The following is a 27685-nucleotide window of genomic DNA, read 5'->3' as shown; positions in this document are numbered from 1 at the left end:
CCTGCAGAGAACTGGGAAAGTGCACACAGCAAGGGCAAGAGTGCCCCTTCCCAACCCCATCTCCACTTGCGAGGAGAGGCGGGATCACCGCGCGATGCTCCGCTGCCCCTCGGTCAGCAGGCGAGGGACCGGCGTCCGTCCCCACCCTGCTCCCACCCCTCGCCCTCCCCAACACCCCCGGGTGCTCCCCAGGCCCTGCGAAGGGCCGGGAATTCCGGGTGCTCGGGAAAGGCCCCTTCACAGCCTTCGCCGGGTTTCTATTAACCGTTCTGCAAAACCTCCCCGCAGCTCAGCAGGATGGCGAAGGGCCGAGCCAGTAAATCTCCAGATCTCAGGAACGCCGTCGGGGGGAGCGAGTTCAAAGGAAAGGCTGACAAGGTCAGCTCTAATTGCACCGCTGGAAACTCACCGGTGGCACTTTCACCCTCTGATCCGCTCGCTCCCGGCCCCCGGCCACGCTGCTCCCGAGCACAGGGGAAATACGTGCTCCACTCACGCCGCGGAGTGAGCCTCGGGGTACCTGCTGCTGCCCCCCCCACCGAGAAGCCCACTCCCACGGGCTCTCCCACGCCATTCCCCCAGCACAGGGACCCCAAATCCACCGGCACCCCAGTGGCTTCGCTCCAGCCGAGCGTGTGCCGGAGCCCAGCGCCGGCGGCCGCGGCGATGCTCTTCCTTCTGCCGTAACGAACCGGCGGCGCAGGGACCATCGTCCCCCGGCCAGGGGCAGGACAGGGCTGGTGGGCACGGGGGGGCCGGGGCTCGCCCCTCCAGCTGCTCCCGCGCACCCGGGCTCGTGTCGCTTGCAAATGGATGCAATTAAGCTGATACTGCAGCGGGACTGTAATTGCTATTTCCTTAGCTTGGCAACACGACCCCGGAAACCCCCATTATACTAATCACTGTCAAACGAACACAATCGCAGAACGCGTAAAAACCTGGTGTACTTCATGGTGAAATATAACACCGCAGAAGGCTGAACCGTGCCATAAATCTGCTTAGCACTTAACACTGCCTGCTAAATGGCCCCGCTTAATTATAGCTCTATAAACATGACTTTATAGCAATATCAATACAGTCAAAAATCAATCCCGCTGACGGACAAATGGACAGACCCACGTCCTGCTGACCCCGGGGCCGGGCCACCGCGGCCCCCCGGGGCACGGGGCGAGCTGGGCTCCGCGCTCCCCCGGCTCGGCGGGGATGCCCATGGATGTGCCGCTGCCAGGCGGCTCGTCCCCGCTCCCCGCGCCCGTCCCGGGCACGCCACGACCCGGCCGCTGTTTCCAACCTGCCTGCGCCCAGCGCTGCTGCCTGAGCCGCAGACGAACATTAGCATTACAACCCACACTGATCTTTGTCAATTATGCTACAGTATTTGAGCTCTAACCAGCTTTAAATTGAATCAGGACGAAATCATCAGTATAAAAAGAGCCCGCACCAGCCTTTCAATTCCAGCACTGGGAAAAAAAAAGTTATACATCTCATAATGGCCTTCTACCCCATAATGAACAGGAAAAATAAATTAGATTCCCAGCTAAGGGTATATTTATACAATTTCATTATGTGCCCATGAGCAAGTCTGGTTTTCACCAAGATAAAAATGAGCTCTCAGCAATGCTCGTACTAAATAAATGGAGTGATTTAACAGCTTAACAAGGAGCACGATAGAGGGGTTGAGGAACAATGTCAAAAATGGAAAATAAAAATAAAAAAAATTAAAATGCTCGCATTTCTTGAACGGCGCTAGCGCTGCCAGGCCAGGCTCCACCCAGCAGCTCCGGGAGCGCTCGCGGGCTGCGGCGACGGCAGCGCTGGGACCACGGGTGCATCCCCGGGCTGCGAGCACGCAGCATCCCGTCCCACCTGGAGCAGCTCCAGGGAGACGCTTTCCTACGGCCTCCTTTTCTGGCTGCTCATGTACAAGTGACAAAAAATCAGGTCCCTCTCCTTGCTGGTTGTCAGGAGCGGGTCCAGCTCCGGCGCTCCAGCACGCTCTGGCGCGCTCCCTGCCATCCCCACAGATGCCAGGGCCACGTGTGTCGGCTGCCCGCCGGAGCAGCAAGGATGTTCGTGGCAGTTTTGGGGCTGGAAAGGGATATTTGCAGCCTGGAAGTTGCTCCCAGACCCTGAAACGCTCGAGCCAAGCACAGCCCCTCTCCCGGTGCTGCCCAGCGGGCAGAAGGACGGTGGTGGCACTGGCCGGCTGCCGTGGCCAGCTGCTCCCATGCCCGGCTGCCAGCACTGCCCTGCTGAGGGGCTGCGAGGGCACCACACGCTCGCCATGGGCAAGGGGCACTGAGGAAGCCGGGAGCTCGCCGGGAGCTCGCCCTTGCCCGCTCGGCTCCACGGTGGGTTTGCACTGCGGCGCAGTAGGTCACAGAGATGAAGCAGCCCCGGCCCCATCGCCTGGCGCATCCAAGCCCCTCTCCTCCACCAGCCCCTGGTCCCCTCCAGCCAATTTCACCAAGCCCAGAGGGAAATTCCCAATTCCTTCCTCCCAGCGGAGCCTGTTTAATCAACCTCCTGTTACCCAATTCAGCCACGAGCCAAACCCCGGGCTCGCTTTCCCCGCTTTGCTGTCAGCCCTCCTGCTCGTGGAGGCTGCAGTGTGTCTGTCCGTCAGTCCGTCCCCGTGCATCTCCCTCGCACGCAGCCAGGAGGGGACCGGGCCGAGCCGCCCGTGCCTGCGGATGGAGGAGTTTGGAGGAGCTTCTCGCCCTTTGCAAGGTTATCTGCTCCTGGTGAAGGCTCCTCCATTCCACCTTCTGCCACTGCTGCAAAGAGCGTGTCAGCTCCCCCCGGGCCCCCACCCCGGACCACACATCCATCTGGGCTCAGCATCGTGTGTCTTCTCCAGCACAGTCAGGCTGATCCTAAATCCATAACCCACACTTGAATAGCTCATCCATTTAATGGCAGATAGCTGCCAGCAGGCAAATCTGTCCTCTCAGCAGCAGCAAAACCAGAGCTAAGCAGTTGCCTCCTCTTTTTTTTTTTTTTTCCTTCCCTTTTTAAATCAATTGTGAGGCCACATGGTCCATCGGAGTGATCTGGAGACCAGGAGCCATCTCCAAGACGGAGCTGGCTGCCTTGGCTGCCTATCACAGCGCTCCTGCCACAAGGTGACATTTCCCCCTCCATCCTCCCTACCCCAGGGAGCCGGGAGGATTAATAGTTCAACAGGGCTTTGGAAATATGTGTGCTGAGAGTTATGAGCCTGATTCATAATAGGAGTTCCCTCCCCTGCTACAGAGATTAATCGCCGGTGCAAATGCAAACACCATTTGGGCTCAACTGTCCCAAAACGCAGCGCAGCGGGGAGGAGCGGCGCGGAGCACAGCGCCAGCTCGCCCCGCGAGTGACGGGGCTCTGCGACGCGGAACGCTGGCGGAGCCTTTTGTCTGCGCCTTTACCTCCAGTATTATGGAAAAATAAATTTGTTGTGGAAAGTATCGGTTCAAAGCGACCGAGCGCTGCAAGCAAACAAGGCCGCAAGCCCTGGAGCCTGTGCGCTCGCATCGGGGAGGATGACTGAATGCTCTGCGCCGGCCCTCCGGAGCCCGGAGGGACTCAGCCACACGGGCACAGACTGGTTAACAGCCAATTTATCCCTAGAGAGCCCCAAATCATCTCCAGAGGAGCCGTCCCTCCCCACCCCGGGGCTGTGGGCACAGCGGGGCAGCTCCTGGGGTTGATGCTGCTCTGGGTGCTCCCAGCCCGACGGGAGCTGCAGCTGGGAGACCCTAATCCTGCTCATCCTGCCCAGCTCCTCGGTACCCCGACGCCTTCCCAGCTGCTCTGCCCTGGATGGAGCAGCACTCCCACCAGTTAAACCAGTCCCCCCAACACCGCGCCTGCCCAAGGCCAGGATGGAGATCTTCCCCGCGAAGGCGAGGACCATCCCCGCCACGTGCTGTTGGCTGCTCCGCAATTAGTTCCTTGTGTCCCTCTAATACAAACAATGGCCAGATCATTTTTAACACACTATTTTACCCAGCCCCAACCGGAGCAGTTTCCCAGGTTGTCGGAATCCTTTACAACCCCCGAAGGATCAGCAAATGATTTTTCACTCTTTCCTTTCGACTCGAGAGAAGAGGAGGGATCTTGGCTCAATAGTAATTAGAGTGAACTGCAGCTTTTAAGCAGCCAAAGCTCATGTTACCACTGAGATGCAGGAATGATCTAATCAGACACCGGGGTCAGATAACCAAAAAAATAAATCCTTAAGGAGATGATAACAGTTCATATCTGCCCCGAGATGAGCTGCCTGCGGCCGCTGGGCCTGGGGGAGACGCAGGGAGGGGAGCGATGGAGATCGCACGGCGGCGCAGGGACCGAGACACGGCAGCAGGAAACCTGCCCTCACCTCTGCACGGTGCTCGGCCTTCCTCCCAGGAGGAGGAGGAGGAGGAGGAGGAGGAGGAGGAGGAGGGCTCCTGCACCTCCCGGCTGACATTGGCAAAGGGCAGCACTCACCCTGCCACCTCCCCGGCCAACAGTGCGGGTGCGATGCCACCCCCCCAAGATGGAGGAACACGAGCAGCTCTTGGCGGACACCCCGTCTCTTCTTCCAGCTGACCCCCACCCCCCCGGTCCCACCCCCGCAGGCCCCCCAGCAGGGCCAGGGGCCACGGTGCCAGCCGAGGGGTCCCACCGCAGCGCTGGCACCAGAAGCAAAACCAAATTTGCCTCCCCCAGCCCTTCTTGCCCCCCTGCACATTTAATTTGCTCCTCACCCCGAACCAAGGAGGCTGCAAGTTCAGTGGGGCTGGATGCTAGAGATTAGATTGCATCTGTCTGGGTATAAATAATTCACTGCTTGATGGTCAGAGTGAATTTAATTAGTTCTTGTTCTCCTGATAGAATCAGCCCACCACTGCTAAAGCATTTCACTCCGAATTAGCCTGAAAAGGACTAACAAGGCAGTGCTAATTTTACACACACGACATCCCCCGCAGTCTCTGAAAATACAGCTCCACGGAGCACCGTGCGCGGCCGTCCCCACGCGGGGCTGCGGAGAGGGACGGCGCGAGGAGCAAACCCGGCGCGGGCAGAGACGGGCACCGGCTCCCAAACACCCATCCCTTCTCCTTTTGCTCTGCCCTTACTTCCAGCTCCCCAGGGATCCGGGGTGGGGGCAAGGGGACCTGCTGCTGCCCGCCAGGTCCCCTCCTGCCTGGGAAGGGGCTCCCCGACAGCCCAGCAGCCACTTCGCCCCCGCTCCGGGACCCGGGGTCGAGCTGGACAACTTGCTGCTGGAGGAGAAACACCAACCCGTGTCGGTGCTCCCTGGTGACGAGCAGAGGGGAGGAAGAGGAGGGGAGGGGAGGTCCCTGGGCATGGGAGATGGGCACGGAGCCCTCTGGTGCCAGCAGCCCTTGGCTGCACCCCCAACCCCACAGACAGCTCTGGCTCACCCCGGAACCGAAAGCAGCAGCAACACCCCGGCTCCGCTGGCTGCGAACCCCGAGAGCACCCAGGCTGCACCCAAACGCATCCGACAGCGGCCTCGGCCCCCGAAACCCGCGGCTGGCAGCGAGGGACGCAGAGGCAGCGCCAGGCGATGCCGCGGGGCCGGTGGGCAGCGGGGCAGGGGCAGGGGCAGGGCAGCGCTCCCACGGCCGCCCGCCCCGGGAAAGCATCGCTGCGGGTTTTCCCTTTGCTCTGTAATTAGACCCCGGTTTCTCCACTAAGGACAGAATCTCATTGACCGCGATGCTTTACCGGTCCTGCCTCCCTCCTCTGACCTACCCTGTCTCCAGCAGGATTTATGCTCCACATTAGCAGTCTCCCAGAGCCGCGTTCTGCGTCACCAGGGCGAGGTGGCACTGCAGCCGCCTGAGCCACGCCGGGCCCCGCCGGTAACCCCAAACCTCAGCCAACAACGCGGGGTGATGCCCACGCCGGGCACAAACCCCTCCACAGACACAAACCTGGGAGATTTCTGCCCAAAAGAGAAATTCTGGGGCCATGGGGCCAGCAGGGAAAGGCTGAGCGAGCACTTCCAGCAGTGGGGATGCTCCGGGCTCTGCCCGGGGGAACCGCGCAGAGGACTGGGTGCGGCTGCTGATCTCTGCCTGGAGGGGAGCGAGCAGAGGGGCACCTCCACCCCAAATCACCCCCCAGCAGCTCAACCGCTGCCTCCCCTGCCGGGACGGCCGCGCTCCTGCACAGTGAACTAACAAACAGGCTCGTTTTCTGTGCTCCGCTCCTAATCGCAGGGCTCTGGCTCTAAGTCTCTAATCCAACGTGCAGCATCTCACCCAATAAATCACCCCGTAAAGGCAAAGCGGCCAACAGCTACCGGCAGCTGCCAGGAGCTCGCGGGCAGAACCCACCCGCCGGAGCTCACGACCTCTCCCTCCACCCAACAAACGGCTGCTGGGCCGCTGGCACCGCAGACGGGGACTGCGGCAGCGCCGGGGTGCGGAGGCACCCCCAGGGCACAGCGGCATGGCGGGGAGCAGCATCCCCCCCACCTTGAGCTCGCTCTCCCCCGGGCAGGAGCACGCCTGTAGGATCTCGCCCTCTCTCCTATTTACGCGTAAGCTGGGCTGACAACTCCTCTTCATCACAGTGCCAGAGTCTTCCTCGGAGGCCATGCATCTCAAGCAGGACAGCACCATAAATATTGCATAGGAGGTGTTTCTAATCTAGTTATGGGTTCAGCCTCTCACGCTCTTCCATCAGGGAGCCTTGGATTGAAATTGAAGTGTATTAGTATAATTTTATCAGGTTTTATTAAGCCTAGGGTCTTACGTTTTTGATATATAGTTTTAATTAAGTTTTAAGTCAAAGAATGCAGTCGCTCATATTTTATCTTGCCATGTCACATCAGAGGGAGGCAGTTAATCAGCACGTACAAAAACTTCCCATCGCCAGTGATGAACGTTCATGAACTTTGCCTGCAGAGACCGTCCTCCCTCCATCGCTCACAGCGGGAGCCCAGCCGACCCCTCTGCCCAGCTCCAGCTCCCCCTCCCCACGCCAGCGCTCCAGCAGGAAGGGAGAAGCCTCTGGATAAAGAGGGGAAGGGGGAACCTGGAAGCAATGCTGGGACAGGGGCCGGCAAGGGGATGGAGCCAAGGGCGATGCTGTTACCCAAAGCATCTCCCCAGCTCCCACCTCCCCACCAGCAGCAGACGGGCGAACCCAGCGTCACGGGCCGTGCACGTACCCCACAGCCAGCCCACACACCACCACGGCGAGGAGAACGGAGGGGGGCAACAGCCAGGAGCGGCTCTGGAGTCAGCGCTCATCTCTCAGCCAAACCCCTCTGGACCTACAGCACCCCCAGACCTACTGACGGCCAAGAGGACCCTGCCCCACGGCACAGCCATGGACCAAAGGGCCCCATCTCAAACCACTCAGCATTTTGTGCTCTGCACCTCCTCGGCGGGTGCATCCCAGCCAGCCCTGCCCGGGGAAATCAGAAAACAGGAATTTCCCTGCCAGCGGAGTGGCGCCGGGCCAGCCGCCGGCAGCAAGCACGGAGCTGGACCCGCTCTGGCCAGGTGAGCCCCTGCCCTACAGCGGCGCTCCCCGGGTTTACAGCTGGGCCCCCCGAAGCGTCAGTGCATCGGCCTGGGGAGGGCTCAGCCGCGTGCCCATCCCAGCTCCGGGCTGGCTCCCGGCGCCAGGATGAAGGGTCACCCCTCCCTCGGGGCAAAGACGGGGCTCGGGGCTGAGCCTCGCGCTGGAGCCAGGGGCCAAGCCTGGATGGTTTCCCCCAACATGGGAAAAGGGAATCCCAGCCCTCGGCCGCAACGATGCCCCGAGCCCACAGCGAGCACCCAGCGGGTGCAACAGCCCCCCAGGGACGGTACAACCCCCAGCAGTGCCTGCCCCAGCACCCCGGCGCTGCCCGGGCTCCCAGGAGCATCGTCAGCCGGGGGCACTTCTCTCCTCTAAAACACACGGTGCGGGGACGCGAGGCCTGGGGGCACCTGCCAGCGAGGGCAGCGGGTGGCATCGGCATCGCAGCTCGCACCGCCGCGGCCCCCCGGCCCAGGAGGGCTGCTCCTGCCCGGGCAGCAGAGCTGGGGGGGACGGGAGCTTTGGGGGCACACACAGCCCTCCACACACACCAAGCTTCCCTTCAGCGGGGGGGCAGAAATCTCAGAGGATTTCTGAGGACGGAGACAGCAACAGCCCAGAAACATTTCGGGTCCTGGAGCTTCTGGCGCACGAGAAGCGGAGGAGCCGCGCGCAGACCTGTCTCTGCAAGTTGAGGTGCTTAAAAATTTATCATCGAACTTGCAGAAATGAACTCAATTAAAAACCATTTTAATGGTATTACATTAAAAAAAATAACTCTCATATTTCCCACGTCAAGGTTCCTGTCTGTAAGAGCAGCAGAGACCTCCGAGCGCAGCCTCACAAGCGATGGGGGACGTGCTCGGCGGGTAGAAGCCCCTGGCACCGGCCAGCGCCCGGCCGCGCTCCGCTGGGAAGGGAAAGCCCCGCGGAGCGACGCAGCCCCAGAGGCGCAGCCCACGGAGCCCCCACAGCCCGCGGGGTTTTGCTCCCAGTTTGCTCCAGTAGCAGGGTCGGAGGAAGGATCGAGCCACCAGCATGGGGGGAGCTCGCCCCGACCCCCCCTCCCGAGGGGCTGCGACGAAGCGAGGTTAAGGCAGTTGGGAGGGGGTGCGGGGGGGGGCGCGGCAGGGGGTGCCCCCACAGGTCACAGGAGCGGGGCCAGGCACCAATCCTGCCTCACGCCCTGGCCCTGCTGCCGGCACAGGCAGTTTCTCTCTATTTTAGGCAGCTCGTGGGGAGCTCCCGTTCCTACAGGAGGGGGGGAACCAAGGGAACCCCCACTGCTGGGCTGCTGCCACCGCTCGCTGCCATTTCAGTCGCTGCTTCCCCACCTCTCAGTGCCCTCGAGCCCAAACCTCTAACGATGCCGCTGCCCCTCCCCGACCCACAGCCCCTCAGCCCGTGTCCCCGAGCCCCACGGGGTCGGCACTGGCCACGAGACCCCCATGGCACGTCGGGGTGCAGAAAGAACAAGGTGGCCCCGGGGAGGGGGTGAGGGGCTGCGGGAGCTCTCGGCCCTTGAGCAGACCCCGCTCCCCTGCGACCTGCCCCAGCACCCCGCTGCCTCCCTGGGTAACCTGGTCTCGTCCCAGGGAAGAGCCGAGTGGCGCTCGCAGCCGGCCCGGCAGCATGCGGCTACGACACCGACACTGTGGGCAACGACGGCGACGTCTTCCCGAAGAGGAGGGAGGGAATCCCAGGACAAGCAGGAACGGTTCTGCTCATCAGCTGCAAGACTGATAGACTCGGGGAGGTGGGGAGCGTGTTTTGCATTTCCTTCCTTCTCCCTTGCACAGAAACAGAGATTTGGGGTTGGATTTGAATTTCATCCAGAAGAAAAGAATTTTCTTTGAAGAGAAAGCAGTTGGATTGCTTAACTCTCTCTGTCCCCATATTCCCATTAAAACGGGATTTGAGGCAAAGAGTGAGTTTCAAGCCAAGCAGCCCCAGTGCTGCTGAACCTCCCTGAGTGGGGGATCCCCCTCTCGCCCTCCTGGCCCAGGACCCCGGCCACAGCAGAGCCACCGCTCCCCAAACAAGGGGGGCTCAGGGCAAACAAGCAGCGGCTGCGCTGTGGCAGGGGGAGAGGAGCCACATCCCCGGGCAGACGGTGCCAACAGCCGCATCCCAGCTGGACCAGGATCCCTGGGGAGCTGGGGGTGCTGCCTGCTTCGGGGCTCCTTTTTTTTCAAAAAAAAAAAAAAAAAGGCAAACCCGGGTGCTTTGCAGGCCAGTGGCCCCCCCTCTGCCTGCAGCGAGGCCGGGCAGGCGCAGCGGTGCTGCCAGGAAGGCCGCGGGCGCCTGTGCCGAGGCTGCAGATAAATTTTAACTGGGCAGCAAGAGAGCAGGGGAGAGCGAGCTGAGAGCGAGCGCGCTGCGTGTCATTTCAATGCGTGTATTTATATCCTTCACCGACGCAGCATCCCTTTGTAAAGCCACAGAGCGCGGATAGTCAGGGCTGTCAGTTCAGCGGCATGTTACAAGTGTTTGATATGGAGATTTTGGCAGTGGGAATGGATGTACCTCGCTGAGAGGTTTATGTAAAATGACAGCTTCTGGAAAATGAAGCACTCAGATATTAAAAAAAAAAAAAAAAGTACAAACAAAAAGGGAAGAGAAGAGAGGCCTTCCGCTCGGTGAGTCCAAAACGGATTTCTCCTCCCCACCGGCCCGCGAGCATCTCCCCAGCGCGGCCACAGGCAGCGTGCAGGCAGCACGCAGGCAGCGCACCAGCTGCACCAGCCCCACCAGCTCAGCTCGGCTGGTTCAGGCTTCACACCCGCACTCCCCCGCCTCAGACCGCTGCCCCATTTCCATTTCATCACTCCTCCTCTCCCCCCTGCTCGCGGGGCTGAGCCTTTTCTGGGTGGCTGCGCGCGGGCGGGCGCGGGCGGCGGGAGGAGGGTGCCTGGGGAGCGCTGCTGGCACGGGGAGAGGCTCCGCAGCTCCTGCCGCCGCAGGGCTGCAGAGCGGGGGATGCTGCGCCGCAGGACAACGCCGAGCTCTGGCCCCACGCGGGACTCGCCGCCGGCAGATGCCAGGGGCACTGCAGGAAGAGCAGACGGGATCCCACCCTGGTCCGGACACGGGTTTCCTGGGGAGCAGGGAGGGGGTTTGCTGCCCCATAGACTCCCACCAGCCCAGGCACCCGCTGCCCACCTCGCCTCAACCGGCTCCAGCACCAGGAGCGAGGGAGGGAGGGGGGGAGCCCCTGCACAGGGTGGTCCCAGCCGGGAAGGAATTGGCGGCAGCACCCAGCCCCGTCGCGAGGCCAGTGCCTGGCTCACGCCTCCGAAGCCACGCTCGCCCCGGCGTCCTCTGCTGCAGCCAGTCACTCCTTCAGCTTTACACCCTCCTCCACCACTTTGGGCCCAGCAGGGATGCGTGCCCATGGCCGGGGTGGAAGCAATTCCTGCTGCAGCTATAATGATCCATAAAGAAGCCGACTTGTTTCTTACCTCTCCGAAATGAAGGATGGTGATTACCCTACATCCCAGTCCACAAAGCTTAATCCAAATTGATGGCCTCCCAGAGATTGCTTCTCTTGCCTATCACCCGATTCAATACCCGGCTCTCCCCTACCCACGTCTACTCAGTAGCAAAACGTCAGAGTAACTCACGCAGGCTCTGGACAGAAAGGCCATTTATCCTGAAGTGAAAGGCTCCGAGACGAGACATTAAATTACCAGCGCGTTAGGGAGAGGCAGCAGCACCAGCCTCGCCTTCCTGCGGGCCCCAGGCAGCAGGGCTGGGGTCTGCTCAGGCCCCTTTGGGAAGAAGCCCCTCTGCAACCCCCCGGCTGCTCCTCAGGGTCTTTGTGGCAGATCCAGAGGACAGGAGAGGACCAGGATGCCCCCAGAACCCGTCTGCCCAAACCCCTTCCCGTACACCCCAAATTCTAAATCACATCTCAGGATAAATACAACCCCAGACACACACGAGACCACCACCGCTTTGCACAAGGGCTAAGGCAGGAGGAAACAGCGGTCCTCAAGTTCTGGCCTGGGTCACAGTCTGAAGCATCCCCCTAACCCTGCGGCTCCCCCGGCACGGAGCAAAAGGGCATCCACAGGCTCTGCAGGCTGCAGCAAGAGCTTCCTCACCAGCCACCCGTCGGAGTGGCTCGCGGCAGGGAAGAGCAAAGCCCTTGCAGCAGCACACGCTCCACAGAGATCCCGCGTGTGGCCACGCCGAGCGGCGTCCACAAGGAGCTTTCGTTCCGAACAGCCAGGCCAAAGAGCTCAAAACTCCTCTGGGAGCGGGACAGAGCGGCCGCCCCAGCCACGCAGTACGATACGGCCACATGGGATACGCCAGCGTGGGCCTGGGGAGCAGCACTGCCGGCAGCAGAGCAGCGACACAGCGCCCCAGGGAGGGGGGAACCTGTCCCACGCTCCCCCCATGCAGCACCGGCGCGACCCAGCTCCACCAGCTCCCACCCTGCCCCAGAATGTCTCCCCGGTGCTGAGTGACCCATGGCCCAAGTAGCAGCCCAGAGCCCCTGCGCTGGGGCGACAGCCCCCACCCCCTGGGCCGGCACGGAGGCACCGTCACACAGCAGAGCCGCGCCGCAGGGTGGGCACGGGGCTGGGCAGAGCTCTGCCTCGCTGTAAATATCCAGAAGCACAAGTGACAACAAAGGCTACAGCTGAGCCATGCACCATCTATCATGGGAGCACGGCACAGCCACCGACCTTAACCGTCCTGCATTTGCCCCTGCTCTCGAGTGGGACCTGGGAGAAAACACTCGCGGGTGTCCCACCCGTCGGCAGGGTCCGTGGGCACACGTTGCTTTTGTCACCCGAGCGGCGGGGCTCACCGGTGACCCGGCGGGGGAGCCCTGGCCACGGGCACCGGGACGCAAACCCACGGGAGGCGGCAGCTCTTTCCCTGGCAGCACCGTGCACAGACCACCGGGCTCCACACCGGCCCCAGCTCTGAAACTCTGAGCATCCTGATCACCCAGAGCCCCCCGCTGACCTCAGGCAGCACCGAGGGGGAGCCCGGGCATCCCCGCCACCAGCAGCCCCCTCCCCTCGCCGGGCAGCGCTGGGCTCCCCCAGTCCCGGCCTCAGGCAGGCGAGCTGATGAATGCTCACACATCAGACCCCCCTTTTGCTGCTTAAGAGATGTCTCAGCTCTGCTGCACCACAGGTGCGCGCAGCGCTGGGAGCCAGAGCAGTGGCTGAGCTCCCCGCCAGCAGAGCTCACTTTCTAATTAGACAGATAACAGCAAATCATGACAACAGACCACCGTGGGGAACAGCGGGGCCTGCTGCTCCGTGGGCACCAGGAGCTCAGGGGCCTCTCTGACAGCTCCTTCGCTTGCTCTGCACCCGCTTCCCCACAGGAACAACGCCGCGGCAGCCCTGAAGGAAAAACCGGGAGGAGGAGGAGGGAGACAGGGATGCTGCTGGAGGGCAGCGGGGTCACTTCACCAGCTCCCCACCGCAGCCCTTCTCCCTGGGCATCACGATGTGCCCAACGGCTCCCCGGGCACGTTCGAGAAGTCCCGGCTGCGCTCCCGAAGAGGCGGGTGGGAGGGGAACACGCTCCGTGCAGGATGAGGCCAAAGCTGCGGCCATGCCAGGGGCACAGGGCTGTGCCGCCGCGAGCAGGCGCGAGGAGCACCCCCAGCAGACAGCACCCACCACTGCGCCGGGGCGGGGGGGTCCGCAGAGCCGGGACGCCTCGCCCCAGGGAGGGACACCCCAGCCCGGCTCTCCCCGCCGGCTCTGGCACCAGCCCAGCACCCATCACACCCCGAGGGAAACTTCTGCGGGGAGCAGCCGGAGGAGCCCCGCACCCCTCGGCGCTCGCAGGGAGCCGGAGAAGCTGCCAGGGGAGCCCGGGCAGCCTGACTCACCGGCTGCACGCTCGGCGCTGGCTGTCACCGCTCCCACCGCCGCGCTGGGTGGGCGGCCGCGCCGCGAGGGGATGAGCAGGGATGCGGGAGGAGGGGGGGCCGCGGGGAGGGTGTCCCCGGAGGAACAAGGAAAACAAACCCAAACCCAAGGGATATTCACGGAGCCGCCCCGGCCAAGGAGCCAGCACAGCCACGAACGCGCCCAACGGGAGGATCCCGGGCAAATCCAAGCGGACCCGAGCGCCGCTCTGCTCCCTCGTCCACCCTAAATTCTCCTCAAAACCAGATGTCCCCTCGCGGTGCGTGCGTGCACATGTGTTTTCATCCCAGTCTTTAAATGAGGTCTTTGCTGAGAATTTACAATTCCCTCATGGGCTCAATCTTGCAAAGATTGCTTTTTTAACACTGTTGGGCTTTAACTCTAATAAGCCTCCTCTTTATTACAGAACCAGGTCACATTGCCTTGACACTGCAAGAAAATCTTTCATCAGGAAGGAAAACGGAGAAGGGAAAAGAGAAATAAAGAAGAGGAGGGAGGGAGGAGGAAGAAAGGGGAGACAAACAAATAAAAGCTGCTCACTTCATCCAGGGGACTTTCTGAAGCAGGCAAACAGCCGGCGGGCCAGCAGCGGGGCTGCCGGGGAGAGGTGCCTTCCCGCAGCGCCGCTCGCACCCCCGAACGCGCAGAATTATTTCTGGTGCGGCTTCACCTCCCACACATCCTCCCACCCTCCGCTGCTTAAAAATGCCGAGAGGAGCAGGAGGGGAAGCTTGACAGAACTTTGACAGACATAATGAGGACAGAGTTCAGGCCTGCCCTGGACAGATGGCCGTTACTGCCGGCCCGGCGCAGGGCTCCTCATTACCTGGCCGGCGCCACGGGGACGGGAAGCGGCACAGCGGATCGGAGCGGCAGCGCCAAGCACCCGCGAGACCCAAATGCCCCTGCCAGCAGAAATCAAAGCCCTTCGCTGGCAGGAGAAGGCGGCACAGCTTCTCCTTCCCATCAAACAACTGCTCGAATATTGATTTTTCCCTTCTGGAGGCTCCCCACTCTCCAGCATCCCTCCCAGCGCCCGGCCCCTGGGCTGGGTGGGGGCGGCTGCTGCCTCCTCAGCTCCCCAACTTCTTGGGTTTGCCCGGCTCAAGACGCGTTATCTCAAAACATCTCCTGTTGGTGCCTTATGGCATGGCCATCGCCATGGAAACGGGCTGATCTCATACCCCACCTCGGCTCCCTGCGCCTGCATCCGCGGCCTCGCGGCACAGGAGTGGGAGAGGGCTGGTTTGGGGCTCATTAAACCCCTGCCTCCGTCAGCCCCCGGACAATGAGGCCCCGTTAGCCAAAACACAGAGCAAGTCGGGGCTCTGGGGTGCCAGTCCCCGCTCCCAGAGCCCCCAGTCACCTTCCCATCCCACCTAGGACCAGGCTCGGAGCCCTCCTGGGGCCAGGCTCGGAGCAGGAACCATCCCCGGCCATGCCGATGCACCACGGTGCGCATCCACGGCACATCCCAGGGTCCCCGCGTGCTGGCGAGCCGGTTAATTTGTCACCAACGGTTTGCTGCTGCCCATGGCAAGGCAGCCCTCGTCCCCTGCCTGCACCGGAGGAAAACCCTCCCACAGCACACTGGGGGCTGCGCAGTGTCGGGGGGGCCCACGGTGGCACATCCCCTGCAAGAGAAGCAGCCGACCAGCACGTCCCTGGTCCCCGGTCTGCTTCGGGGGACAGCTGCAGGGGTGCTCCTGCAGGCCGCGGGCTATGGGCACCGCAGCGTCCCACGACGCCGTTCACAGGGCTGTTGGGGCCCCCAGGGATGCCCAGAAAGCAAAGGAGAAGCAGATCCCAGCACAGCCGGAGACTCCAAACCCAGGTTCCCAGCACCAGGACAGGGGCAGGGGCCCAAAGCTCTGCTCAGCAGGACCCCAGCACCCCCCCCCCGCCGCGCCCTCCCCTTGACCCAGGGTACAGAGCATCCCACCAGCCAACATCAGGATCAAAGGAGACCCCCCCTCACCCCAGCAGCCCCCATGCAGCTGCAGCCCCGCAGAGGCACCGCGGCAGGAGGGACCAGCTCCAGCGACGTGTCCTCTGTCCAGTGAAGGAAGCACGAGTGTCTCTTTCCCGCGCTGACAGGGACCCAAATCCACCCTCCAAATTCTTCCCGCTGGGTTGTTTGTTTAGCACGGGAAAGGCAGGGCTCTACTAAACCAAAACACAGGAGCTGCAAATGCTTTTTCCAGGGCCGGCAAGGGACGAGGCTCCTGAACCGCAGCCTCTCCTGCCGCGAGAGCCCAGCCAGGATTACAGCGGGGGGAGGCCGGGGCTGCTCCAAATGTAGATGTTTTAATTCTCAACGCTAGCAGCTGCACTTAAGGCAAGAGAGGCAGGGAAGCCATGCACAGGAGTAACCATGGCAACTTCACGGAAGTTAAATAAAAACTTCTTTAAAAAAAGATAACGAGGTCCCTGAATCATGCTTTATCAGCTATGTTGCTATAAAGATCGAGATACAGCCAGCTCAGGATTCCTAATTACTTCTGCAATATACTGTAGATAGCTTTATTTAAAAAAATCTGGCTATGCGTATAATTATTTAGGCCCCTCTCCACGCCAGGATCTGCATATTCCATGAAGCACCTTCCCAGGCGGATCTGCCGGCCAGAGCCCTCCCGTGCAACCCCGACCTGCTCGCGGCTCTGGGGGCTCCCATGGCTGCACCCTGAGCCCTGCTCTCGCGCAGGGGACACGGGGAGAGCCCACGGGCGCTGCCGGTACGTCCCCTCGCCGCAGCGATGCGGGGCCGGGCAGGTTACCCAGAGCCCCTCAGCGCGGGGTAACGGCCTCCAGCAGCACCCCCCATTCGTAGGTGCTGAGTACCCGCAGCGGCACGGGGACCCCGCAGAGGCAGCGCCGCAGCCCCAGCGGCTCCAGCCCCGGGGCTGGGACACCCCGGGCTCGGGGGGCACCTTGCCCCGAAAGCAGCCAGAGCCATGTTCACCCCCAGTTCCCCCAGCTTGCACCAGCTCGATGCCCGCTACAGCGCGACGGCAGAAATTCCTTCACGGCCCAGAAACCAAAACCACAAGTTGTGAGGGGTCTCTAAACCCTTTTTTCCTACAAAACAGACTCTTGGACAACCCCAGGAACTCCTGGAGAGTGACCAGACCTTCCCAGCCTGCAAACGGACAATGCTCAACCGCATCCACCGCCCGACAGCGCTGTGCCCATCAGGCACTACGGGCCCGGGTGCTCTTTGGGGAAGTTTCACTAAAACCCCACGGTTTCCACCAGCCGCAGCAGCAGCAACGGCGACTGATGGAGGATCTGCCAGAGCCCCAAGGTCTGTCTGTGACCTGGGGCCTCCCAGACCCATAGACACGGGACACCAGTGCCATCATCACCCGCCTCCCCCTGCCACTGCCCAGTCTGAGCCCCAAAGAAAACGGCACCGAAAGCTCCCTGAGCCCAGCCGGGCACACGAACACAAACGCCCCCAAAATTTTTCTTTCTTACTGGCCAATTCGCAAAGATGTCACATGGAACAAAAGGACGCCGGGTCTTCTGCTAACCAGGAGGATGCACCACGAGAAGGTTTAAATAGTTACTTGGATTCTTTATTTTCACAGCTCACGTTAAGGCTAAGTGAATTATACATATTATTTACTATGTTTTTAAACTCATCTAAGCTGATTCTGAATGGAAATTAGAATTCAATTAAAATGTGGGGGGAAAGTCAGCATTTTGAAACAGATTATTAAGTAAAGCTACATTAAACACATTGGAAGCACAAATATCTAAGAACAAGTTCTATATTTAAAAGTGGATTTATTCAGCAAAGGAAGTATCATCTGCGGTCCAGGAACTGAGGAACCAGTTACCAAGGTCAAGATTTTATCAGTAGGTCTCAGATTCTCACATCTATGTTTTACCCAGAGCTTGATTAAGAGTTTAGAAATCTGGAAAACTCTCCCTTTTTCTCTGGCTCCCTGCTTTAGAATTAATTGTTTATCGATCCAACAAGAGGAAAATATTCTCTCCCAGCTGCGGAGGAGGCGAGCTTGTTGTCAAAAGTTGTTTTATCACTTCCATAAATTCTAGTTGCAATGACTTCCCCTGGTTCAATAATCCCATTTTCTCTAAGCACCGGCCGTGCACACGCCCTGCTCACCGATTCCTTCAGATGATTTTAGCAGATTACAGAACTCCAGCCGCCGCCCGGATTCCCCGTTTCAGGAAATCCTGAATCCATCAGATCGCCCAAAGGGATCAAAATCTCAATCCCATTTTCACCCACCTCCTGCCTGGGCACGCAGGGCACCGCGGCACAGCCCGAGGGGAGGGAACCGGCTGGGGATCGGCAGCTGCTGTCCCTGCCTGGGCCCTGGGGGGCTGCAGGCAGCATCTCATCTCCCCCACAGCAGCACCAGCCGAGATCACAAAAGAGCCTTTTTTTATTTTTTTTTAATTTTTTTTTTTTATTTCCCCGGGGAGAAAAGCATCCCCGCAGCGAGGGCGCAGGCAGCCTGGCAGGGCCCACACAAGCACATGGGGTTCCTTCGATGCTGGCGAGAAACCACTTTCCCCAGCAACAAAACCCTCCGGACCTGCCCTCCCTGCCACCGCAGGATCCGTCCTCGCAGCCCCCTGCCTCCCCCAACGGCGACAAGGGACCAAGCACCGGAGCCACTCGCTGCCCGGGAAGCTCACGGGAGCAGAAACAGCCTCAGCTTCTGAGCAGTAGAGCCAAAAAATAAATGAGAGGAAAAAAAACCCAACAGCATCCCACAGCGTGGGGCCGCAGAGCCGGTTCCCCCGCGTCACAGCGATCGCGCCGCACAGCAGCCGGGCTGCGTCCCGCAGCCGTCACGGACAGAGCAGCTCTCCTGCCGCGGGGGCCCGAGGAACGCGGCGAGAGCCAGGGGGGAAAACACGGCCCGAAAGGGAGCTGGTGGTACCGGGATGCGGGAGGGCTTGGGGACACGGCGGGTGACACGCGGAGGAGCTGAAAATGGCACAGATCCCGCCGTGCTGCCAAGGGCTGGCCGCGGTCTGGGGCCAAGGTCAGGAGGTGCCAACGAGGGGACGGGATCAAGGCCGCCCAGCAAAGCCTGGGACATGCATGAGCTGCTGGCAGGACGACCCGCGCCAGGCGGCAAGGGGCAGCGAGGGCGGGGGGACGCGCACACGCTGGATAATGAAACATGAAAAGGGATCCCGCACTCGTGTGCTCATTTCTACCCATTAGAAATTCAATCTTGTCTAGTCTGGAAGACACAATGATGCCTGGAGCATCCGAGTGCGAGCTGAGCAAAGGAGAAAGCTAGCTTTAGATTGGTTTATTAAAAATAAAGTTTAAAAAAAAAATTTAATCTCAATAACTAATGAAATAACAGAGAAGGAATTTTTGCTTCCTCATCTGGTATCTCAGCCTGTCAATTAATTTGCAGGAACACACATCCCAAAATACCTCAAACGATTCCAGCAGAAAGCCCTGGAACAGCACCGACAACAGCCCCTGCCTGTGCTGCCAAAGGTTCGAGAGGAAAAAAGCAGCTGCTGGCGGCGGCCCCGAGCACCCCAGCCCCGAGCACCCCGGCGGGAGAAGGTGCCAGAGCTCTCAGCTCAGGCTGCTGCCCCGCTCGCTGCTGGGGCGCAGGCGCTCCCCGAGGGTCCCCGGGCAGAGAATCCCCCGCCGGGCGGCCGGAGCCGAGTGCCAGCAGCAGGACAGGGGCTGGGGAGGGCAGAGGAGGGTCACGGCGGGCTCCGAGCCGATACGCGGGAGGCCTGTGAGCTCACACACTTGAGAATACGTCTCCTTCCCACTTCACCGCCTTCATCACCGATGAGCAAAAGGCTTTCAGACCCATTTGAAGCCGGCTGCTCCGCAGGTCGCCTTTCAAACCCCGCTGAGACCCTGGCTCCCTCCACAACCTCAGGAAAGGCACCTCAGCCTCCTGCACTGTTTTATTCCAGATGTGCCAAAAGGAGAGCTGTTGCCCCCCCCAGCAGCTCCGCAGGCTGCTCGGCGGCGATGCCCGGGGGGCTCCCGGCTCCCAGCACCGCAGGCCACGGCTGCCCCACCGCTGGGCTCAGGCTCAAACCCCGCCACCAGCTCCCCTTCCTCTTCCACGGTTGTTTGAAAAGAGCAAATCAGTCATAAGAACTAATTATCCCGTGTACTCTCACCCCACAAGACTGTAAATTAAAAGAGAACTCAAATAAATTAGGGAACTTCCCCCATGTCTTTTGTTATCTCAATAACCTTCAGAGGCATTTATCTACCGTCAGCTGATCCATTCGAAAAATTGTGACGACAAACTAATTTAGTAAATGCACACACTTAAAAACCTTTATTCACACTGAATGAGCAAACAGCCCGTGCTGGACGAGCTGCTGGAGACGTGGGTCTGACAGGGACACCTGCACCCCTCCGGGCGCCCAAGCCCAGCCCCGCTCCTGCGCTCCCCCCGGCCGGGGAGACCCGGGGATCCCTCTCAGGCGCGGTGGCAAACGAGCTGACCCAGCCACCCCGTCCCACGCGGGCTGGGGAGGAAGAGACAGGAGCAAAAAAGCGTCCGCAGCAGCGGCAGCACCGCGAGAGGCTCTGCCAGCGGTGACCGCGGCGGCCCGGCCAGCCCCCGGCCCGGGCTGTGACTGCAGGAATTAAGGACGATGTGATGGGAGATGGAGCGGTAAGTGCAGCTGGGAGAGAGACCCTTTGTTTTGAGAAGGAAGGGGAGAAAAAATCCCTTGTCACGTACGTGGGGAACACATGGAGTACGCACGGCTGGCCAGGTTTGGGAGGGGAAACCTGGCAGAGCCGGTTTTCCACCCCACAGAGCAAGGATCAGCACCCTCAAACATCCTGACACCTCCCAGCCTGCCCAGGCCCCTCGTCCAGGGAAGGGTCGGTCGCCGCAGCGGCCCCACGATGCCCAGGAGAGACGCTGGCCTCGCGCTCCCGACCGCGCTGCCTCGCGCCGAGCGGGCTCCTGGGGGAGGCGTCCGAGCATGACGGGTCCCTCAGCACCCCCTGCGCTGCGGCGCCCGTCCCCAGGCGGTCCCAGAGATGGAGGAAGGAGCAAGAGGCGTGACCAGAGGGCTGGGGGGTTTCCCAGTCCCATCCCAGTCCCCTCTGTGCCCCTTTGGGTACCTGGAGTTGGGTTCCTGGCCACAGCGGTTCACCAGCCAGCTGGCCTGTGGGCTCCCAGCCTTGTACTGTTGGTGGTCCAAAGCCACCCCCCCAGCTCGCTCTGCGGAATTTACGTCCCTGCAAGAGGATCCCACAGCTGGGCCCCAAAAGCAACCGCCTTAACCCTGCCTGGCAAAGGTTTACCTAATGCTGCAGCAGAGCGTCTGTGTGCCCCGGTGCCAAGGCTTTCTGTGGTGCTGAACAATCCCACAGATCACTTCAAAGGAGGGGGGGGGGGGGGGGGGAAGAAACAACCTCCTGCATTTTCTGTGAAATAACAAGCAGAGCCTCACCACGGCTCCGCAGAGCCAAGAACAAGTTCCCAACGACTGGCCAGATCTGAGCAGCCCTGCCAGCCCCAGCCCGCTGCAATCATCCCTCCACAAAAATTATCAACTCCAGGCTCTTTCTCCATCTATTATCCAGGAAAATAGCTCTTGCTTTGTGAGGCTTTATCACGCCTCAACCATTTTAGCCTGAAACCAGGAAGCTCTTTGGGGAACAGAGTGCTTCATCTATGTTTGCACAGCACCCGGCGCAGCCGGGCCCCCAGCCTGGCCGCAGCCTTTGGGCACCGCTGGAATGCAAATAACACCAGGGCAGCAGAATCCCCCCCCCGGGGCGCTGCCAGACAGAGCAGGAGCCCCAGACACCCCCGAGAACGGCGGGTAGGATTAGCAGGAAAAAAAAAAAAAAAAAGAAAAGCGAAGTATTCCCCAACCTCTCAGCGCAGCGCGACCTGCGGCCAGCCCGGGCTGTGCCCCCCCCAGGACCGAAACCTGGGCGAGCAGGAGCCACCCTGCCCGCGGCCGGGCTCCCGCGGAGGCAGCGAGTTCCTTCACGGAAGGCAACCGAAAATAGTCGCTGTTGTTAATGTCATGCTCACTGGAGTGAGAAGCCGAGAATCCCTGCTCGCCCCCCACCCCTCCGCCTGCGCACACACAGCTGCTCACGAAGCCTCCCCAGGCTGCTCCAGCTGGGGGGGACGGGTCTGTGCCCCCGGCTCCTGCCCGCACCCCGCTGCCCGCACCCCGCTGCCCGCAGGGGCCTGTCCAGCGCCCCGACAGCGCGGCCGCTGCCGGACCCCCCCACGCGTTTATTTACTTCAGACCCCCGCGCTCGGGCACGACGCTGCGCGCGGGGCGGCCTCCGGGCACACGCGGTGCCGGGGACCCCCGGGGACCCCCGGCCGGACACCGGCGCTGCGCATTCACACAGGAACACAACTAGAGCGGGTGACCCCCGAAGGCCTCGTCCACCCGCCCCTCCCCACGCCACGAGCCCCGACCACGCCGGGGCAGCCCCAGCGCGTCGTGCGAGGAAATTCCAGGGGCCCGGCAGGAACCGAGGCGCGGCAGAGCCCAGGGAACCCGCTTCGCTCCGGGCTCTGCCCCCGCCGCTTCGCCCGCTGCCCCGGGGCGCCCAGCCCGAGCGGGGGCTCTCCCCCTCCTCCTCCTTCACCCCATTAATCCAGACTCCACCTCACCCAACTTTTTCTTACGGTTTACCTTCACCTGGAGGGTGTGATTTTAATTAGCATAATACTCCTGTTAACACCAGCACCTAATTAAGACATCCGTTCAGAACCTATAACGCAAACTTAATGAGAAGTTGGGCCGGAATCCTCTCGCAGCCAAATCAAACGCTGCCGGCTCCGGTTCCAGGGGACGCCGGTGACGGGCGGGCGCCGTTACCGGACCCGGGCTCCGGCTCCCAACCGGCACCGCCCGCCGCAGCCAAACTTCGCCCCGGGGCGGCGGCGGTTTTGGGGGCTGGAGGGGGGGGGACCCCGCTCCGCTCCCGGAGCCTCCAGCCTCCCCCCGGGATGCGCCACCCGGGGGCTCCCGATGCGCCCCCCCCCCGCCCCCAGGCACGATCGGGGCGAGCTTCCCCCACCCGCCCGCAGCCTCCCCGCCCCCTCCCGGGGATGCCGCGGTGCCACACGCACCCCCCACCACCACCACCACCCCCCCCGGTAACTCACGCGCTCAGAGGTCCCCGTCGCGGCGGCGGCGGCGCAGGGTGGGGGGGAGGCGCAGGGCAGCCGCGGGTCCCCGCCCGCCGAGCGGCATCTCCCGAGCAGCGGCGACCGGGGCGGCCCGGCGGCGGCGGGAGGAGGAGGAGGAGGAGGAGGAAGAGGAGGCGGCGCGGCACCGGGCTGGGCTCGCAGCACCGGGCAGCCTCGCACGCGGCTGCGCCACCGCCCCCGGAACCGCCGAACGAACGAACGAACGAGCGCGCCCGCCCCCGCCCCGCCCCGCGGCTGCCGCCCCCCGCCCGCCATCCCCTCCCCCTGCCCCCCCCCCCCGCGGGGCTGGCGGGGCGCGGAGGGGACACCCGACACCCGAGGAGAGACCCCCCCCCCGCGGCACCCGAGGTCCAGGCCCACCTCCCGCTCCCCCCCCCCCGAGCCCTGCACCCCCCCGTGCCCCCCCCCGGCCCCGCCGCAGCGAGGGGCTCCCGGCCGGCAGCCTGGCACGCTCTCCCACCTCCCCCAACACAAGAACCATTTTTTTCCCGTTTCTCCCCCAAAAACGACGGTGTCACCACCGCGGGGGGGGGGGGGGGGTGTCACCCCCATAGCAAGGCCCTGCCTGTTGCTGCCCCACGGGCCTTCACCCCCTTTTTCTGCGGGTTCGGACCCGCAGGCGGGCGAGGCCCAGCCCCCCCCCCCCCCCCGGCATCGCTGCTCAGGGGCCCCCCAGGGCCGTGTGGGACGCCCGGGCCCCGGCGGGGCAGCAGCGGGGACGGAGGCTTCCATCCCTCATCACAAACGTCGGAAAAGCCAAGGCAGGGTGGGAAATTGGGGCTGCGGCGTACCCCGCGCGAGCCTCAGCCCTCTCCCCGTCCTCTTGAAATATGATTTAAGGACCCCCCCTCCCACGGCGGCTGGAAGCAGGAGTCCTTCCCCGGGCGTCACGCAGAGCAGGCGCGGGTGCTCCCGGCCATCCCCCCCCCGCCCCAGGCCGGCGGCCGAACGCGGCGCCCACCTGCGCCAGCCCGTTTGCAAACCCCCGGCTGCCAGCGGCCCCGCTGCCCCCTCTCCCCGCGGCTCACCAGCCGTCTCCCCAAAACAGCCACGAGCAGTGGCTGTCCTGCAGCGCCAGGCCCTTGTACCACGTGTGGCTGGGCCGCTCGAGCCCCCCCGAGCCCCCCTGAACCCCCCCGAGCCCCCCGAGCCCAGCACAGCGGCAGCAAACTGCTCCCTGCAGACCTGCCGGATGGGGCTCGGCACCTTTTCTGCCTCAAATGATCTATTTGTGGTTCCCAATAGTTAAGACTGTGGTGAACCTCCTTCAGTTCTATTTCCTGAGAAATATCTGGAATACCTGCAGGCTGTTTAAGCCATCAGTTACTCCCTGTGAAGTAGCCCAGGGTCCATCTATGAGACATTATCAGCATCCTGCAGAGCCCACGCGCAGCCCCCCGAAAACAGGCACCACTCCCCCCTTCCCCCCCAGCACAGTTTTACCTCCCTCCCCAGGGCTTGTGAGGAACACTCCGGAGAAAACCATCAGGCTTCTACAGAGCCATAACGCAGATGAGGGCTATCAAATGCACCTCGTGCAGCTCAACATCCATTTTGTATGATACACGTGTGTATTTTTAGCCCTCCAGGATGCAGCGAGCGCCCCAGCCCGAGCCCCGCTGCCCTGCCAGGGCGGCCGCAGCCCTTGTGCTCACGATCTGCCAGACAAAGGCAGCGCTCAGCCAGGATGGCTCCTCGCTGTGCCCCGCTGTGCTGTTTTCTCACGGTTCATTGAGGCTGAAGATGCTTTAGGCAGCAGATTTGGAGAACGAGGAACCAGCAACACGGGAGAGCGCAGCTCGGCAAAATTTTCTCTGCATTTCGAGCCTCCGAGCCGGGTCCCTGTTGACATCTGTTCCTAGAAACGCAAACGGGTACCCGCTCCGGAGGGGCAGCCCTGCAAACCGGGAGCTGTGCGTGCGCCAAGGGAGCGGAGGAGCGCGGCGATGCTGGGGATTGCTAAGCAACCCCGCGCTGCCCAGCGGGAGAAGGCCCGAGCCCAGCAGCGCTCGCGTCCGCAAACACCCAGCGAGGAACCCACCGGGGGAACCTGCCCGTGGGTCTCCGGGAGGGCGAGCATCCGAACCCGGCCGCGGGAGAGGAGGAGGAGGAGGAGGAGGAGCAGACAGGGATAATGGCAGAGAATGCGCGAGAGCAAGAGGGGAGGGAAGAGAAGCAGTGAGAAAACGCACAAGTCAACAAACCCCTGCCTTTTGGCGAGGCTGGTACGTGAACCAGAGGGAAGAAGTATTAATACGGAAAAAATATTTGCTTTTCTTTTTTTCTTAGCTTATTTCACTGTCTATTTGCCATTGAGGGCCTTTGTTTGGAGGAAGTCATAGTTGTTAAATTACTGCTGCTTTTTTATTTTTATCCTTAACGATGACGAGGTTTTCCCTCTCCTAACTGTGGCCGGAGTAAGGAGATGACAAGACCTGTTGCGGCTCTGTCTTGGGTTTTTCCTGAGCGCAGCTGCTGTAAGCAGGAGGCACAGCAAAACCCCAGCACCTGGGGATCCTCTCAGTCCCCGGGGCTGAGCATCTTGTGCCCGTTAGTCCCTCTGCGGAGCCCCAGCAAGGACAGTGCCGAGCAGGCAGGCCCAGACCTGCAGAAATTGCCTCTGCGAGGCTTCGGATGCCATTTGGTGTCGGGAAGAGACGTGAGACAAAAGACCCCTCTAAGCCCTCCACAACAGCTCGAGCTCTCAGGGACCCTCGACGTTGAGGTGCCCAAACAAGGTCCAGCCCCTCCTCATGACTCTGCCCGAAAAGGGGACATTTGCAGCATGTTCAGCTCCAACACAGCACCGGCAGGTCGAGCCTGGCGCTGCCGGGAAGTTCACCCGCCGGTGCTGGTGCCGGTGCCGGTGCCCATCCTACCTGCGCAGGTGGCCCGGAGCTGCCGGGGGGCCGGGGGGCACGGTGCCAGCTGGAGCCTTCCCCAGAGAGCTGCCAGAACACCGGGTACCGGCACCGTCCTTGGCTGCGGTGGAGAAGGTGGGATGATATGGCAGGACCCAGATTTTTTTTCTGGCAAGTGTCAGATGCCCTGACCCAAAAAACCCGAAGCGGAACGCGCGATACCCGGCGAGGAGCTGAACGCCTGCCTGGTCATGAACACGCTCAGCCTGCAAAGCACTCTCCAGCGCTGGGGAGAGGAGAAGGGAGAGCCATGCTAATGTGCTCTGAAATAATGCTTTTTTAAATATAATTTATGATAGATTTCATAGCTAAGTTATGCAATATAATGAGCAAATCTAAAATGTAATTGTCACTGCACATTAACAGCAAAATCCTGAACCTCTATTACACTAACAAACTTATTAAATCAGTGAACATTGCATGGCATCAGTCAATTACTAAAACAATGCCAAAATCAGTAGAACAATCTGATATCCATTACGGGGGGAGAAGGAGCGAGGGCGTGCAACCAGGGCTGCCCGCAGCGCGGCGTCTTTGAAAACATTAAATGTCTTTACACCTTTGCTCTGCCGCTTCACCTCTGGGGTGTTTTGCAGCCGCTTCCCCTGCTGCAGGAGAGGGAGAGGAAAGAGCCCGAAGCCATCGCTGTGCCCGAAGCCATCGCTGTGCTCGGACCCAAGTCCCTGCCCGGCAGCCGCAGCCCAGGGAGGGAAGCGCCACCGGCCTCGCTGCTGGGATTTCCCCAGCGCCAAGCAATCAACTCTGCAGCATCGGCAGCGCTCGGTGTCAGAAAACACCGTGGAAAAAGGCAAATCTTGTACAAAGCGAGGGACACACCGCAGCGGGCACTGCTGAGCTGCTCGGGTGCCCGGATCCCCATCCCGGGCACAGCGGGCCGGGCCCCACCGCGGCCTCCGCCCCAGCTCCTGCCCCAAGCGCCTCCCCAAAGCGTCCCTGGAGCAGAGCCCCGGGGTGGATTCGAATCAGCCGCGATTCAGCCGTCACGTTGCTGCCACTGCCCGAGGAGCCGGCGTTGGCCAGAGCCCGCAGGTCGGTGCCCGCGGGCAGAGCCGGGTCTGAGCTCATCCCTGGCGCCCGGAGCACGGCCACCCGCGGCCGCACAGATTTTCCGCGAAGGGCATTTGCTCCAACAGCAGGACAGGGCAGCAAAGGCTGGCAGGGCTTTCACCCCGCAGCCCTGGGCCCTCGCCTCCCCTTTTGACTCCGTGAAATCCTGCCAACAGCGATGCCACGTCCTTACGAGACTGTTAAACGTGAAATAAGGTGAGCTGGAGTAACCCTGGGAAGATGTCCATGCATACATCTACAGCAAAGTGTGCCTTGCACCTCGGTGAAGTGATTTGACACAGCACTAATTATGCAAATTAATCATCGGTAAATCAGGTACTTGTTTATTTATTTATTTTGCATTTTGCACAGCAACCAGGCAGGAGGAGCACCGGGAGAGAAGAGCTGCTCGATTTCAGCTGAGAAGAAATGTTTGGTAACGTGTTGCATGATCCAACCTCCCCACGTTCTTTTTCAGATTAAATTCTGAATTGATTTGCTGGTATCACACCGCTCATAGCTCTCAATATGTCATGGCAGCTAATGAACCATGCCAGGGACACATTTATAACCTGCTATTAGCCACTTCCATCAGGAAAGGATTTTTTTTTTTTTGTCCTCTTTGCTCTGAGGTTCTAAAAGTCAAAAAAACAACCCAACCACCAAAAACAAAAAAACAAATGCCAAAATCATCATCAGCGAACATTTCTACTGAAAGTCAAGCAGTTGTGCGATTTCAATCCCTCCCCACCGGGACCCGCCTCGCAAGTGGCCACAGAAGCGGCCCTGGACAAGTCACCCAAACCCCACTGATCCTCCCCAGCCCTGGCTGGCCCCGAGCAGGTTCCTCCCCTTGCCCAGACCTTCACCCTCCGGGCACAGAGGCTCACGCCATCTTCTCAGCGAAGCTGCACCGACACCATCTACAAAACCCACCTCAAAGGGCAGCCCAGAGCGGAGCCAGCAGGAGCTGGACTTCCACGCCCCGACCCCCCGCTCCCCACCGCCACAGAGCCGGGCTGGGAGCCGCGGCACGGGCTGGGAAAGGGGTGGTGGGGGCAGG

At 61.5% G+C, this 27685-nt stretch overlaps 1 protein-coding gene across 10 annotated transcripts in view; it reads right to left on the bottom strand.

The window, feature by feature from the left end:
- Positions 1 to 24690, bottom strand: part of RBFOX3 (RNA binding fox-1 homolog 3) — a 131781-nt gene extending 107091 nt beyond the window's left edge. For 5 of the 10 annotated variants that reach the window (XM_074888857.1, XM_074888856.1, XM_074888866.1 and 2 more), the window contains exon 1: positions 22589 to 22796. The gene's annotated coding sequence lies outside the window, so the exon portion shown is untranslated. Of the gene's footprint in view, positions 1 to 13988; positions 14124 to 22588; positions 22797 to 24076; positions 24194 to 24674 lie in introns of those variants that run through there. The other 5 variants (XM_074888863.1, XM_074888862.1, XM_074888865.1 and 2 more) reach the window with 5 other exon arrangements.
- Between the last annotated feature and the right edge of the window lie 2995 nt (positions 24691 to 27685).

This window comes from Strix uralensis, chromosome 19 (assembly GCF_047716275.1).
Source record: "Strix uralensis isolate ZFMK-TIS-50842 chromosome 19, bStrUra1, whole genome shotgun sequence".
NCBI classification, from domain to species: domain Eukaryota; kingdom Metazoa; phylum Chordata; class Aves; order Strigiformes; family Strigidae; genus Strix; species Strix uralensis.
Note: the sequence above shows the minus strand (reverse complement) of the source record. Positions and strands in the feature narration are given on the sequence as shown.